This window comes from Zingiber officinale, chromosome 8A (assembly GCF_018446385.1).
Source record: "Zingiber officinale cultivar Zhangliang chromosome 8A, Zo_v1.1, whole genome shotgun sequence".
NCBI lineage: Eukaryota > Viridiplantae > Streptophyta > Magnoliopsida > Zingiberales > Zingiberaceae > Zingiber > Zingiber officinale.
In genome coordinates, this window is record NC_056000.1 from 134543883 (window position 1) to 134561514 (window position 17632).

The 17632-nt window shown below is 43.5% G+C and overlaps 2 long non-coding RNA genes across 2 annotated transcripts; both read left to right on the forward strand.

Moving 5' to 3' along the window:
* The first annotated feature begins 6366 nt into the window (after positions 1 to 6366).
* LOC122007801 lies at positions 6367 to 7819 on the forward strand. The gene is made up of 4 exons (XR_006119120.1): positions 6367 to 6870; positions 6957 to 7097; positions 7199 to 7363; positions 7759 to 7819. It is a non-coding gene; the product is annotated as an uncharacterized LOC122007801 (long non-coding RNA).
* Positions 7820 to 14740: 6921 nt separating this feature from the next.
* On the forward strand, positions 14741 to 16193 carry LOC122007802. The gene is made up of 4 exons (XR_006119121.1): positions 14741 to 15244; positions 15331 to 15471; positions 15573 to 15737; positions 16133 to 16193. It is a non-coding gene; the product is annotated as an uncharacterized LOC122007802 (long non-coding RNA).
* Positions 16194 to 17632: the final 1439 nt, after the last annotated feature.

Consider the following 17632-nt stretch of genomic DNA (forward strand, 5'->3'; position numbering starts at 1 on the left):
CTTCCTCATTTCTGCGTCGCACAATGAGGACTCCAAACCCTAGGTAATTTCTTCCCTCTTTTCTCATTTTCTCTTTGGCTCTTGCTCCTATACTTGGATTGCTAATCTCCATGTGTCTTGTGTGTTTTGTTTGTGACACATTGTATTTCTCTCTTACATTGCATTCTCTGCTTCGGTATTGCATTTTTCTTGCATCTTCCCTGCATTTTTCTGTTGCACTGCCAATTGTCTTGTCATTGCTTGTTCCTTTCCATTGGTTACCCTTAGGAAGAAACAGAAGGTCCACGAGTCGGGTGAGGGTCCATCTCGGCCACCTTCTCGCCCTCTTCTTCCCACTGATCAGAGATTCCCTAATGCTGCTATGCAGTAGGCCTTTAGCAAGCATACCTTCAAACTAATAACCCCTAGGTCTGTTGCTCTTCAATTCTACATGGACTCTTGCTTTGATGTCTATTCTTGGTTCAGGCACTATAAACTTGAGTCGATGTTATCTTGTGAGAGGAGTATCAATGTAAGCCTTGTCTCTGAATTCTATAACAATTTGCACACTTCTAATGGTGTCAACTATCGCACTCGCGTTGCGAAGCAAAGTTTGGACTTTTCCTATGAGATCCTTCAGTCATTTCTAGTGTGTCTACCATCCGAAAATGATTTTGTTTTTTATCCCTCACTTCCTGATGAGTTGCCTCCACCATTTGAGCATCTCAACATTGCATCTATGCATCAGCCCCTTTTTGGTCGTCCTCGTCCGGACGGGCCAAATGCACAGATCACTACTTTCTCTTCTCTTGAGTTATCGGCTGAGAACGCCGCCATGTTTAAGGTGATCATTAACTATCTCTTTCCCATTGTCTCACGTGCCTTAGCCGCTCTTTGACCCCCTCACATGTTCGCCCTATATGTCATTCGACATTCCCTTGACATCAATATTGCTCTGAACATATTTCATTGCATCATTCATTTTACTCAGCCAGTGCAACAGATGGTTCACATGACTTTCGGTCATCTCATCACTGACTGGCTGGAGTTCATGAAGATAGATGTCTCTCAGGGACGATTGGAGACCATGGCTGTTGCCTACTCTCGGATTTTTTCCCACTCTTTCACGAAGATGGGCTTAGCGGCTGGTCCAGGGGGAGTCCCATGGCGCGATGGGCGTGCTCTTGGTGAGGGCCCTAGGACTCGCCAAAGGGAGGTCGCACAGGCACTAGTTCCTGTGGCGCCTGATGCCGAGGAGGATATTGCGGAGCCTGCTTCTCCGACATTTGAGGAGTCTATGGATACCCGTCTTGAGGAGTTGCATATCGAGATGGCTGCCTTGACCACCAAGGTTGACACGATGCAGGCGACTCTGGATACTCTGGTGGGTTTGGTGAGCTCTTGGGTGACGAGTCACCCATCTCCGTCTATTCCTCCTGCTGTGGATGTTCCTACGGATGCTCCTGCTGCTGTTGTTGCATCTGCTGATGCTCCTACTCCTGCTACTATATCTGCTCCTTCTGATCCTGTTCCTACTCCTCCGGGAGATGATATCATTGAGTTTTATGTATCTCTATGACCCGTGCTCTTGTATGTTATGTGGATGTTTGTTGTGGAGTCCCTCCTGTGAACTTCACTTTCTTTTGGGTGTCTGATATACTACTTTTCTATATTATCTTTCGTTTCTAAATTTTTTATTGTTATATTATGTTGATATATGTGTGATGTAGGGGGAGTACCCCTCGAGTTTATCGTGCTTGCTTAGTGCACAAATTGAGGGGGAGTTTTATTTTTGATCTTTGACAAAGGGGGAGATGTAAATTGAAGTTTATGCTTAATTAAGAAGGAAATTCATGCTTAGTCATATATGATTTGCTATTATTGCTTATGATCAAGTAAGATGACTTTTATGCCTAGTTAATAACAATATTGTATTTACTATTAGCTCATGCTTGTTGCTATTTACTGCTTATCGTCTTATTATTATGGTGTGTTGGAAATTAGCCTAAACTCAAATAAATTGTCAAACATCAAAAAAGGGAGAGATTGTTGGTGCAATCATGCCCTAGGTATTTTCAATGTGTTGATAACTATTTAAGTTTAGGTTAATACGTTTGGATCTAACGTGTGCTAAAAGTTTTGCAGGAAGAAGTCCAAGAAGGTCGAGTACTAGAGTCTTGGTAGGAGAAAGTCCTTACAGGTCAGAAGACCGGGTGTAAGGCAAGAGAAGTTCAAGGAGGTCGAGGACCGGAGTCTTGGCAAGAAAGTCCAGGGATGCGTTTATCTGGCATGAGGTATTGGTTGGGAAACCAGTAAACAATCGATTGGTAAATCGATTGAGTCGTATAACTGAACATAATACTGCTAAATCGATCAGCCGATCGATTGGAGGAAACCAATCGATCGGCCGATCGATTGGAGGAAATCAATCGATCGGTCGATCGATCGATGGCCTCTGCGCGAAAGCACAGAATGAACTTGAGTCAATCAGCCGATCGATTGGAATAATCCAATCGATCGGTCGATCGACTCAGATGCTTTCTGCACAAGAACACAGTGTGAACGATTCACAAGGTTTCTGTACGAAGGAGCAGTGCGATTTCGAATCGATCAGCCGATTGATTAGAGGTAACCAATCGATCGGCCAATCGATTGAATCCACTTCTGTACCTATGAATTATGCGGTTGAATCGATCCAGTGTTGGTCCAATCGATTGTGACGATGCTCAACGACTATATTTGAATCGATTGGAGATGTGCTCAATCGATCGAAGGCGACGGTTATGTGAGAAACAGCTACTTTCAAAGACATATAAAAAGGGAAAAACAACTGTAGCAAAACACATCTGGTATACTCATTGTGCTAAGCAAAAAAGAGAGCTCTCCAAGTGATTTCAAAGAAAAAGATTGTGAGTCTCTTCCTCCTAAGTCTAGATCTCATCTTGTAAGAGGAAGAGACAACCTTGTAAAGGTTTCTCCACCTTCGTTTGTGATAACGAGAAGGAGAAGTTCATATTGGAGCTTGATCGTGTGGGTGTGTGCCTTGGATTAGTCACCTCAAGGAGGTGGAGACCAAGTCACTACTAGAAAAACCACTTTTTGAGACACAACAAAATATGTCTTAAATTGTAAATTTTGTGTCTCAAAATGTTTTTGAGACTGTGATGAGACAGTAATGTAGTCGTCCCCAATACAAGCGTCTCAAAAAAATATTGAGACAGTTGTACTGTCTCAAATGCTATTTAAGAGGGTGATGAGACGGTTGTTCAATTGTCTCAAAAATATTTAAGACAGTTATTTTTTTGTCTCAAATGTTATGTCTTATCTTGTAAAAAAAATTAGAGACGCTAAATTGAGATGGTACTGTGTCGTCTCAAATAGAAGTGAAGATAGTAAATTATTGTCCCTAATGTTTTGATTTGTTAATGCACCATTTGTGACAAAAATTAATAATCTTAAAAGAATATTTACTATACAAATTAATCTAGATCAGATTAATTGAATTGTCATTTCAAAACAAAAGGAAAAACTCTCTTTATAAATTAAAAGTGATATACATAATATAAAATTTAAATATTTTTTAACTTACAAGCTAGTCAGTACATAAGTTTCATATGAACATTCATCCAATAATAGAAATATCTACATATTCATCATTAATTTGATAAGAAAAAAACTACTATTCCCATAAAAATTACACAAGAGAAAGCCTAAAGAACAACTCCTCATGATCTGGAGCTAACTTCTATAATCCTTTTTCATCAGAATCCTGAACATAAAAAAAAACTCTTATTAGAGATCATAAAGATGATTTATAATATACACTGTTCAAAAAAAACAATAAACAAAACTTTTCAATAAGAAATCTCTTCATCTAACATGTAATTCTCTTTCTTGCAACTATGTATATAAATAAAGTAAATAACCCAAGAAATCTAATCGAGCATTTATAGTTTCAACATCTTTCAGAGGCTACAACAAGTTTGCATGAAGTAGTCTAGTCCTGGAATGCACAAAAATTTAAGATGGGAGGAAGAAGAGGAAATATGAAGCATGACAGAAGTATACACGATTGCTCATATTTCATTTTAGAAAACACCAAACAAACTTTAAAAGTTGAAAAATTAACACTAATTTCTAAGCATTAATATTACATGTATTACATGTTAACCATCTAATATAAGTTGAACTGAGTTTTTTTTTAATCTTTACAATTAAGAAGACAAAAAGAGCTGACTGAAAACGTATTATACTGCTAGATGTTAAGGTTGTACATGCATAAAATGAACAATAGAGGAATATAATGAAGTAACATGAATAATTTTAGATATTTGTACCTGCTGGTTACCAAATCCTTGTACATGTGAAATAGTATTATCTGCAGCCTAAATAAAAAATAGTGTATGTATCACAAAACTATCAAAATTCATCAAAAAATTAGTTATTTAAATAAAGTTAAGATACCTTTTGATTACTAAAGTCACTAGATTCCATGCGAAGATGAGTCAATGGGGATTCATGATTATCTAACTTTGATTGAAGTGCATCTATTTGAGATTTCATTTGATTTAGAATAGGAGTCACTACACCTTTTTCTTCTGAATTCATATTCTTTGAATGAATCCAACTTTTTTCCATATCACCGGTCTTTATCGAGGAACAGTTTACTGATAAAAATAATCATTTATAAAAGAAAAAGTAGTTCGTCAGATTTATACATTTATGAAACATAATCTATTTGACAATCATTTATAAAAGAGCAACACCTTTTCTAGAAGTTCTCTCCAATATGATAAAGCTCTAACTTCAAAACTGTTGGTATTCAATGCCTACAAACGAAATTGTAAAAAAATTAAATGTGCATCATGACATCAAAGGATTGACCACCCATCTTCAATTGTAACGCAAAAAATCATCACTAGATCTAAAACGTTATGAATAGATTATAGAAGTGAGTGTATGAGTGAATTTTGTAAAAGTATACTTGCTTTGTTTGGTATACAGTAAGTAATAATCTTAAAATTATTGGATTCTCAAAAGTAATTATATTAACCTTTTATTGAGCATCTTAATTTCAATAGGATGGGGAACCCAAAATAGAAGCAAAACTCTAACAACACGCTAAAACTTGTCAAATTTTGGAGTGGTGTGATTAATTTCCTATCACTCCCAACATCACCAACAGGCAATTCCCTCTTTCTGACTTGTAATTTATCACAATTAAAATTATGCTAATTTCGCCACTGCATCCAGAAATTTTTTCAACCGCGACAAAATACTACTAAAATCAAATCAAAGGTAATAAGAGATATACCATGTAAATTGATTTACTGGCGTGGTCTGATTGGGCAGATCATAGGGCGGACACGACAGGATGAGAAGAAGAAGACGAAAAAGGCGGAAGCGGCGACAGCGGTGGAAGTGGTGGCGGCGACGAAATCGACGACGATGGCGGAAGCAGCGGTGGCAATAGCATGGGTGATGACAACGACGAAGTGATTTAGGGCTCAGGCTCGTGAGGCGTTGTATGGCACCGTTTGAGGCGTTGTATGGTAGGCCTTGTCGGACACCCATCCTCTGGGAAGAGGTTGGGGAGGCTCAGTTGGTAGGACCTCAGAGAGCTCAGCAGGATGCAGAGCTGGTTCGCACTATCAGACGGAGGATGTCAGAGGCCCAGGACCGTCAGAAGAGTTATGCTGATCAGAGACGGAGACCCCTGGAGTTCTCCATTGGTGATCACGTATTTCTTAGAGTGTCACCCACGAAAGGGGTGAAGAGATTTGGTCTTCGAGGTAAGCTAGCTCCCCGATATATTGGACCATTCCAGATCTTGGAGAGGATTGGAGCAGTAGCTTACCGTCTGGCGCTACCACCATCTCTAGCTGGCATTCACGATGTATTCCACGTATCTATGCTGAGGAGATACGTATCCGATCCGGCACATGTTCTGTCAGATATATCTGTTCCTATTCAGCCAGATGTTACTTACGAGGAGGTTCCGGTACAGATTCTGGACCTTAGAGAGCGTCAGCTGCGGAACAAGACTGTCCGACTGGTTAAAGTCGGATGGCAGCATCATTCTGACGAGGAGGCTACGTGGGAGCTGGAGGATACGATCCGAGCTCGATACCCCCATCTTTTTACGTGAGGTACGTGGGTTAGAGTTCCTTTCAGCATTTATACTGTTTGGTTATATTTTAGTGTTTGCTGTTAGTTATAGCGAAATTTGGGGACCAAATTTTTATTAGTAGGGGAGGATGTGAGATCTCGGAAAATTTAATTAATAGGGTTATTTGATAAATAGCCTTATAGAATTTTTCCGGAATTTTTAGAAATTTTCTGGGAATTTTACGGAGCTCGTAAGACATGTTTTGAGGGGATCAATTTCGGGTTCGGATTAAACCTGTTTGGGATACCCGTTTAAGTGAGGAAATGTTTTTAATTATAAATTTCCTTTTTCTTTTTCCTCCCCACACGCTGAACCCAACCCGATCCCTCACTTCTTCCCCGACTTCTCCTCCTCCTCCCCGGATCTCCCCTCTGCTCGAAGCCGATCTCGCTTCCTTCTCTGTTCTCTCTCACGGACGATCGGCGCCGACGGGAGCAAGGCTTCAGCTCCGGCGATCACCCTCTGCTGACATCTCTTTCCCCGACCCTTTCCTCTCTCTGTTCCTCGCAAACAACTCGACGCCGACGGGGCTTGCAATCGTCTTCACCGCCTGAGGAGGAGGTCGCCGGAACCTTGCTAGAGGTCGAACAAGGAGGCGGATCCTCCTGATCTCATGTTCTCAGGTCTTCCCCGAGCCTTTCCTTCCCCGATCCTTCTGGGTTTTGCCGATCCTTTCTTCCCCGATTCGATCGCTGGCTTGAAGATGACCTAGGGTTTCGAAGGTAATCTATTAAACCTAGCTGTGGATATTAGAGCTTCGGTTTTCTTCTCTGTTTACCGATCCTCATCTTCTTGGCGGTGGAATTAGGTCACGGATTTGGAGAGGTTGGAATCAGGGAGGTGTTGTTGGATTAGGGGAAGGAATCGGATCAGACTCGTGCTAGGTTTTCCCTTGATCGGATCAGTGGACCTCCACCTCCTTGCTGTTGATTGAGGTCTCGAATTGAAGGTGAGTTCTTGTTGGAATTATGTGTTGCTTGATCAGAGATCATCATTTCATGTTGATATGTGATCTTTGTTTTGATTCCTTCTTGATCCTATTGATTCCAGTGAGGGGAGGTGAGGTTCCATTCTTGCTGTGGAATTGTGTTTGGTTCCGGCAGTAACAATCACCTCAATCCAGCATCAACAGTAGGTTCGATCTGCTCTGTTCTATTTGTGAACTTTCTGATTTCGGCAGTAAACCATCCAGCAACAACAACAACTGGATTTGAGGTAAGGAATAGGATAATTGATCTTGTTGTAGATCATGTTTCGGAGTTGAATTCTAGATGATCTTGTTCTAGATTGGAATTAGGGTTTTACTTAGTGGTTTATGTGGAGGGATTTTGATACATGTTGTAACTAGTTGTTAAATTGTGTAGATGTAATTGTGTAGAATAAATCCAATGAAATGGTTAGGGTTAGGGTAATTAACCCTAATCAACCGTTGGATTTCTAATCTAATTGGTGGTTAGGGATTAGGTAACTAACCCTAATCGACCATTAGATTTAAATTGGTAAGTTGAGATTGTGGATTAGGGTTTTACCCTAATTTAGTGTTAGAGATTTTATTTAGCTATTCATGTGGATTTAGCTAAATAAAATATATACATTGTTTGTTGACACAGGACTCTGATTCGAGACGGGCGTCTCGACTTCGGATTAGGATTGGATTGTACCTTCTCTTTGAGGCGGGTACCCTTTGACTTATCTTTTGATACTGTCTTATGATATGTATAGTTTATATATAGTTGCTAGTGATAGGTGGTAGATTTATTTCTTCCCTGGTCTTAGCTAGTTGATACCTATCACATGCTTCATCTGTTAGTTGCCTTACTTCAGGATTGGATATTTACCTCTTGCCATGTATATATATGTTCATAGAGATGCATGTCTATAGTGCTCTACTCTACCGGATTAGTTGCTTTACATGTGGGATACATGCTCTTGGATTCATGATACTTACATCATTGTTATAGGTGATATCTTTGAGTTTATGCTGTTTATATCATGGTTATATATATGCGTTTACCTTTTGGGCACACATATATGGAGGAGGCTATGTTCGTGTATGACATACTGTAGCATCACGCACCATCCCGCATGATTGCATGCGATTGACGACTCCATTATTGCTGAGCTCGTACGGCCACACTGCCCAGACACAACGTGACCACCGCACGGGTAGTGGCACAACCTGTGGTGTGTATGGCTGCTCAGAAGGCCTCGGTCCGCCACGGGTAGCAGGCTGGTAATGACAGGATCCCTCCCCGTCATCACATCGGGAGTTGAGAGCGTTCACGCCCTCACTATGTTTGAGGTAGGAGGATAGGTGTACTCGACAAGATCCCGCCCACTCGGCCACTCATCGTGGGTAGTGACGACAGAGTGCGTGGTCACACCCTACCTACTTGGCCTCGCCATCACAGGAGACGGTACCGACTAGCGTGGGTGACCGTGTCATATCGCATCATACGTATCGCATTTATCGTGATTGTTGCATTGGATGATGCGACTTGGGATATACGATCGACACGCATACGTGATACATGCGTATTTGTTCGACTATCTTTATCTCGTATGTCCACAATCATTCGCCCAAGCCTCGCAGGTGAGTACGCTTTATTTCGATTGATTTTTATTATTCTTCAGTAACATATATGCTTCGTTACTTATTACGCTTTATTCAATGACACCGTTATATTGTTAGAGGATCTTTGTAGGTCCTATGGTTTAGAGACTGTACCTTAAGATATTACTGGTAGTTATATGTTCTGCATATATCTATTGGATTACTGAGTTCTTTGAACTCACCCGTTGTTACTATTTTTCAGGTTGAGGCCGTCGGGAGAGATTCCATCGATAGCCCCATTATCGCGAGGATTTCCTTCGGATTATATTTTGCTTTGCATCTTATATACTTGTATTGTGGGTTAGTATTGTGGACTTTATATCGCATTCGGGTTTGCTACTTTTGTTTTCCGCTGCTGATTTCCATTACTTGTGGATTTGTTTCTTCGTTGTAGTGGAAGGCTGTTTACATATATCTTCGAGGTTCTATATCATCTTTCTTTATTAAACTGCGTGGATCGATCATATATTATATCTGTGGAATGTTGATATAAACCGCGTGGTTTGTTTCTTATTTGTATTGTATTATTCCTACCGTGTGTGGTAGGTATGAGATATACGATATCGAGTTTATATCGTCTCACGACAGGGAGATCTGTCGAAATTTCTTCTGATGTGATTACCGGGCGTGACAAATTTTGTATCGAGCTAGGCTCACGATACTTGCTCTTCGCTTTGGATTTTCGAGGTTTATCTGATACCAATTTATTTGGTATCGAGCAAAGTTTTATGATACCTACTTGTCGGGTTTGATTTACGATGCTTACTTCGTGAGCCTTTCTCAGATTTCTGATTGCAGATTCACGATTTTCTCGCTTCGAATTTCGAGGCATTTTGACAGATTTTATTGGATCTATTTGGGGCTACGCAATGGCTGTGATATCTCCGCATCAAGAATAGGTAAATCGTAATTTTATAGTTTTCACACCGTAGTGATATCCGTATAACATTTTTACATATATGATCGTGTTTTAGTACTTAAACGTGGTCGCACATGTATGAGGCGATCGATTCTCTAGAGACAGAGTCTCCAGAGTTCTGTTAGGGTTGAGCCCGTCCGCCGTGATAGACCTCGTGTGTGACCACGCTTAGACCCGCCGATCCCGACTGGCCCGACTTGAGGTACTTACCTGCATGCCAAGAGTACCTACAGGTACACCTTCTCTAGCCATGCCTACTACGTACTCGGTACACGACATCTGTGCTGGTTACTACATACTCGACACCCGCACCAACAGTTACCGCCCATCGTACCTTTAGTCGTCCCTACTTATGCCTACTGTAGTTCCACCAGTGGTTCCTACCACGCGACAAAGACGGTGGTACCTCTTCCTACCATCCCTCAAGACCACCCATGTGGACCACCTCGGTGGTTCTACCTAGTTCATGATTCCTCTCGACCTAGTCATGCGACGAGCACGGATCCCGGCTTTAGCAGAGTCGATGAAGAGTCGATTCACATTATTCCGCGGAGGCGATCCGGCATAGCTCATCCCGGATTGAGACTATAGAGCGGACATTCTTTATACGGCCTCGCCCGAGTGGGAGAAGGCGAGCTAGCCGCTACCACCTACTTAGATGGGCGTAGATCGTGGGACACGCAGCTATCATAAAGCATCAAAGATATTACTTGGACGAGATTTAGGGAGGCATTCGAGTCGATTTTCCCGAGCATATCGGATGACTCTTGACGTGATTTTCTTAGTCTGCGGCGAATAACCGCCGATGATGGAGTATAATGTCAATTTAATCTACCGCCGATTCTCGAGTTAGTTGATGCGGATCTCGTATGCTTGATTTGTCGAGGATCGACGGCATCTTCAATGAAGATGTCCGGTTTTGTTGTTCATCATACACCGAGACACCGGATAGAGCTCATGATTGAGTCTACGCATCCGAGAGTGAACGCAGACAAGAAGAGGAAGCGGGATCGACGGATCATGATGATTCCACGCATCATCGGACAGCGATCGCACTCGACGGGTCGAGCACTCGGGTCATCCGCCAACGCCGGTCGGCGATCAGACGCCCCGCCTCGCCGCCAGAAGCGATCCGGTGACTCTTCGCACTGGACGCGAGCCCGAGATCACATCACCCTCGCGCCTTGGGACCGCAACATATTATTGCAATGCCGCCTGCACTGAGCCGAGATTGTCAAAGGCTCAAGATACAAGATCTGGGATCTCGTCCCGGAGGACAATTTGGTCGTCAGGGACTCCGCGAGGCGGGCCGAAGCCCAATCTTCACACCGTACCGAGGACGGCTCCCCTCGCGACAACAAGTGATACGCACGGCTGTGAGCATTCCAGATGTTCACGGAGTCCTGTGGTTCTATTTCGACCTCAAGATCTCGACTCGACCCATCTACAAAGACGATACCTCGGCCACCGCTCAAGATCATCTGCACCCATAGCCGACTCAAGATCCAAGATCGACTGGTGCGTGCTCGGACTCGACGCAGGCCTTTGGCGATGCTACCGCCTCTACCACCGTCAGATATTGGGCCAGAGAGGACGCGTAGTGGGTGGACGGATCCGTTTTCCGTGATACGGTTTTACTTTATGCATTTTCGCGATATGCTAATTGATACGGGTAGTTCACATTCTTTTATATCCGTGCATTTATGAGAGAGATTGGTAGACTTTCTCATAGATCGCGACGACTGACCGTCTTCTTACCATCCGGTGATACTTTGGAGGTCACTCAGAGGTCGAGGTTGCCCGTTAGATTTTGGTAGCATTATACTCACGGTAGATTTGTTAGTATTCGAAATGGCCGAGTTCGATATTATCCTTGGCATGGATTGGTTGTCTGCGTACCATGCCACGATTGATCGCTGTAAGAGGGTGGTTACTTACCTCAACCAACCCTCTTGGGATTTCACGGCATCGAGGCGATGGGATATCGACCATTTATGCGATTCAGGCTACATGGATGTCGGGATTTCTATTATCGTTGATTACTCACGACATCGGTGGCCCTCGACTCTCGACGTCCCATGGTCCGAGAGTATCCCACGCTTTCCCGCACGAGTTACTGTGCTCTCCCAGGCAAGTGGAGTTGCTATCGAGTGATTCGTGGGCGCACCAACATCGAAGCTCCTTATCGGATGACACGAAGAGTTGGACGAATTAAAAGTCCAACCCGTGAGTTATGGATAGGGGTTTATTCGTCTAGTGTATCTCCGGGGGTCTCCGATTATTCGTCAAGAAGAAGGATGGTACTCGAGGTTGTCGCATCGATTATAGGCAATGAACGCACTATCGAAATAAGTACCCCTGCCACTTGAGGATTTATTTGATCACGTAGATACATCGTGTATTCTAAGATCGATCTGCGCTACGATATCATCACCGAGAGTTAGAGATTCCGATATTCGAAGACGACTTCCGCACTGAGATACGGACATTACGAGTTTTGGTAATGCCATTTGGGCTTACCAACGCTCCAACAGATTTATGGATCCGATGAACCGTATCTTTGGAGTACCTAGATCGGTTTGTTATTGTGTTTATCGATGATATATTGATCTATTCGCGTTCCGAGGAGGAGCATGCGCAGCATCTTCGCATAGTCTTGGAGACTCTTCGACGACATCATCTCTATGCGAAGTTCAGAATGTGCATTTTGGCTTCCCTCGGTTGGTTTTCTAGGACACGTGGTGTCTAGCCGAGGTATTTCGTGGATCCTCGAAGATCGAGGCTATCACTAGCGGGAGCACCAAGTCATCCAGGAGATCCGTAGTTTCTTGGGCTTGGCTGGATATTACCGACGATTCGTTGAGGGTTTCTCCAAGATTGCTATGCCACACGTCCGACTAGGAAAGGCGTGAAGTTCACGTGGTCGAGGCTTGTGAGACCACCTGTGAGCGGAGATTAGTATCGCACCGGTTTGGTTTTACCTTCCGGTGATGACGGATTCTTACAGCACGCATCTCTTGGGGCTTGGGCTTTTGATCTGACACGGTAGGAGTAGTCTCCTATGCTTCTCGTCGGTTGAAGAAGCATGAGAAGAACTACCAATACATGATTAGAGCTAGTCGCTATTATCTTTGCTTTGAAGATTTGCGACATCATCTTTATGGTATTACTTTTGAGATTCTTACCGATCATAAGAGTCTCAAATATATTTTCACCCGGAAGAAATCTTCGACGGAGGAGATGGATGGAGTTCTGAAGGATTATGATTGTACTATTAGCTACCATCGGGTAAAGCTAATGTGGTTGCTTGCTTAGCAGGAAGTCCGAGGGACTTTAGCTTGTCATCGAGTTACAGTGATTGGAGGTTTATTCGAGTTGGGCCTTGAGGAGCGGAGACAGAGGAGCAGGTATTCTTGTTACCATGATTGCTCGATCGTCGATCGGGATGAGGATTCGAGAGGCCCAGGCCGAGATCAACATTTACGATTCATTAGCAGCCAGATAGCTTCCGGACAGCAGACCGAGTTTACACGAGATGACGAAGGTATTGTTTATTTCCGAGGCAGATTATGTGTACCTCAGTCTCACCCGGTCATGGAGGAGTTACTTCAGGAGGCTCATCGTTCTAGATTTGCTATCCACCCAGGTGGGACTCGTATGTATCGCGGTTTGAGACGTTCCTATTGGTGGAACGACATGAAGAAAGACATCGCAGATTTTGTAGCTAGATGTCTTGTTTGTCAGCAGGTGAAGGCTGAGCACCAGAGACCTGCTGGTTTACTACAGAGGATCCCTATTCCAGAGTGGAAGTGGGAGCATATTACTATGGATTTTGTGGTAGGATTGCCTAGGACTCGACGAGGCCACGATGCGATTTGGGTAATCGTTGACCGATTAACCAAATCCGCACACTTTGTAGCGATCCGGAAGACTGATTCTCTGGATCGATTAGCTGAGTTATATTGTCGTGAGATTATTAGATTACATGGGGTTCCTTTGAGCATCATATCAGATAGAGACCCACGGTTCACGTCCTTCCGGGCGGCCTGCAGCGACGCGGCACATCGTTTGATGCGGCATTCCATCCGCAGCGGATGGGCGATCGAGGCGGACTATTCGGACATTGGAGGACTTGCGAGGTCTTGTGTCATGGACTTGGAGGCGATTGGGAGGACCACCCGCCATTAGTGGAGTTCGCCTACAACAACAGCTATCATTCGGCTATCCGGATGGCACCGTTTGAGGCGTTGTATGGTAGGCCTTGTCGGACACCCATCCTCCGGGAAGAGGTTGGGGAGGCTCGATTAGTAGGACCTCGAGAGCTCGGCGGGATCTGGGGTTCGCACTATCGACGGAGGATGTCGAGGCCCAGACCGTCGGAAGAGTTATCTTGATCGAGGCGGAGACCCACGGGTTCTCCATTGGTGATCACGTATTTCTTAGAGTGTCACCCACGAAGGGTGAAGAGATTTGGTCTTCGAGGTAAGCTAGCTCCCGATATATTGGACCATTCGGATCTTGGAGAGGATTGGGCGGTAGCTTACCGTGCGGCCACCACCATCTCTGGCGGCATTCACGATGTATTCCACGTATCTATCCTGAGGAGATACGTATCCGATCCAGACATGTTCATCAGGATATATCTGCTCCTATTCAGGCGGATGTTACTTACGAGGAGGTTCCTTTACGGATTCTAGACGTCAGCCGCGGAACAAGACTGTCCCGTGGTTAAAGTCGGATGGCAGCATCATTCGGATGAGGAGGCTAGGTGGGAGCTGGAGGATACGATCCGAGCTCGATACCCCCATCTTTTTACGTGAGGTACGTGGGTTAGAGTTCCTTTCAGCATTTATACTGTTTGGTTATATTTTAGTGTTTGCTGTTAGTTATAGCGAAATTTGGGGACCAAATTTTTATTAGTAGGGGAGGATGTGAGATCTCGGAAAATTTAATTAATAGGGTTATTTGATAAATAGCCTTATAGAATTTTTCCGGAATTTTTAGAAATTTTCTGGGAATTTTACGGAGCTCGTAAGACATGTTTTGAGGGGATCAATTTCGGGTTCGGATTAAACCTGTTTGGGATACCCGTTTAAGTGAGGAAATGTTTTTAATTATAAATTTCCTTTTTCTTTTTCCTCCCCACACGCTGAACCCAACCCGATCCCTCACTTCTTCCCCGACTTCTCCTCCTCCTCCCCGGATCTCCCCTCTGCTCGAAGCCGATCTCGCTTCCTTCTCTGTTCTCTCTCACGGACGATCGGCGCCGACGGGAGCAAGGCTTCAGCTCCGGCGATCACCCTCTGCTGACATCTCTTTCCCCGACCCTTTCCTCTCTCTGTTCCTCGCAAACAACTCGACGCCGACGGGGCTTGCAATCGTCTTCACCGCCTGAGGAGGAGGTCGCCGGAACCTTGCTAGAGGTCGAACAAGGAGGCGGATCCTCCTGATCTCATGTTCTCAGGTCTTCCCCGAGCCTTTCCTTCCCCGATCCTTCTGGGTTTTGCCGATCCTTTCTTCCCCGATTCGATCGCTGGCTTGAAGATGACCTAGGGTTTCGAAGGTAATCTATTAAACCTAGCTGTGGATATTAGAGCTTCGGTTTTCTTCTCTGTTTACCGATCCTCATCTTCTTGGCGGTGGAATTAGGTCACGGATTTGGAGAGGTTGGAATCAGGGAGGTGTTGTTGGATTAGGGGAAGGAATCGGATCAGACTCGTGCTAGGTTTTCCCTTGATCGGATCAGTGGACCTCCACCTCCTTGCTGTTGATTGAGGTCTCGAATTGAAGGTGAGTTCTTGTTGGAATTATGTGTTGCTTGATCAGAGATCATCATTTCATGTTGATATGTGATCTTTGTTTTGATTCCTTCTTGATCCTATTGATTCCAGTGAGGGGAGGTGAGGTTCCATTCTTGCTGTGGAATTGTGTTTGGTTCCGGCAGTAACAATCACCTCAATCCAGCATCAACAGTAGGTTCGATCTGCTCTGTTCTATTTGTGAACTTTCTGATTTCGGCAGTAAACCATCCAGCAACAACAACAACTGGATTTGAGGTAAGGAATAGGATAATTGATCTTGTTGTAGATCATGTTTCGGAGTTGAATTCTAGATGATCTTGTTCTAGATTGGAATTAGGGTTTTACTTAGTGGTTTATGTGGAGGGATTTTGATACATGTTGTAACTAGTTGTTAAATTGTGTAGATGTAATTGTGTAGAATAAATCCAATGAAATGGTTAGGGTTAGGGTAATTAACCCTAATCAACCGTTGGATTTCTAATCTAATTGGTGGTTAGGGATTAGGTAACTAACCCTAATCGACCATTAGATTTAAATTGGTAAGTTGAGATTGTGGATTAGGGTTTTACCCTAATTTAGTGTTAGAGATTTTATTTAGCTATTCATGTGGATTTAGCTAAATAAAATATATACATTGTTTGTTGACACAGGACTCTGATTCGAGACGGGCGTCTCGACTTCGGATTAGGATTGGATTGTACCTTCTCTTTGAGGCGGGTACCCTTTGACTTATCTTTTGATACTGTCTTATGATATGTATAGTTTATATATAGTTGCTAGTGATAGGTGGTAGATTTATTTCTTCCCTGGTCTTAGCTAGTTGATACCTATCACATGCTTCATCCGTTAGTTGCCTTACTTGAGTTGGATATTTACCTCTTGCCATATATATATGTTCGTAGAGATGCGTATACATAGTCTCTACTCTAGGATTAGTTGCTTTACATGTGGGATACATGCTCTTGGATTCATGATACTTACATCATTGTTATAGGTGATATCTTTGAGTTTATGTTGTTTATATCATGGTTATATATATCGTTTACCTTTTGGGCACACATATATGGAGGAGGCTATGTTGTATGACATACTGTAGCATCACGCACCATCCCGCATGATTGCATGCCGGGCGATTAGCGACTCCATTATTGTTGAGCTCGTCGGTCAGCTACATGGGCCACAACGTGACCACTGCGTGGGTAGTGGCACGGCACCAGTGTGTGTGGCGGTTGCTCTGTGGCGCTCCATTGGTCCGCTCGTGGGTAGTGTGATTGCAGCTGGTAGTAGGACAGGGATCCCTCCTCTTGACTTCGGGAGTTGAGAGCGTTACGCTCCTCACTATGTTTGAGGTAGGAGGATAGGTGTACTGCAAAGATCCCGTCCACTCGGTCACTCATCGGGGTAGTGACGACAGAGTCTGCGGTGTCGCCCCTACCTACTCTGGTCTCGCCATCGTGTGGGCAGGTACCGACTAGCGTCGGGGTGACCATGTCATATCGCATCATATGCACGTTGCATTTATTGTGATTGTTGCGTATTGGATGATCGCACTGGGTATTGCGTATGATTGACATCATCGGATACATGCGTATTTGTTCGACTATCTTTATCGTGTATGTCGCGATCATTCGCCTAACCTCGCGGTGAGTCTGTTTATTTCGATTATGCATTTCTTATTATTCTTCTGTAAACTGTATTACATGCTTCGTTACTTATTACAGTTTATTCAGCTATACATATATTGTTAGGAGACTGTATTGTAGGTCCTATGGTTTAGGAGACTGCACTATAAGATTTATGGTTATATGTTACATATCTATTGGATTACCTGCTGAGTTCTTTGAACTCACCCCGTTGTTACTATTTTTCAGTTGAGGCCGTCAGAGATTCCATCGCTAGCCCCATTATCGCGAGGATTTCCTTTGTCGGATTATATTTTGCTTTTGCATCTTATATACTTGTATTGTGGGTTTGTATTGTGGACTTTACATCGCATTGGGTTTGCTACTTTTGTTTTCCTGCGGTTGTATTTCCATTACTTCGTGGATTTGTTTCTTCGTTGTTGTTTACATATATCTTCGAGGTTCTATATCATCTTTCTTTATTAAACTGCATGGATTGATCATATATTATATCTGTGTGGAATGTTG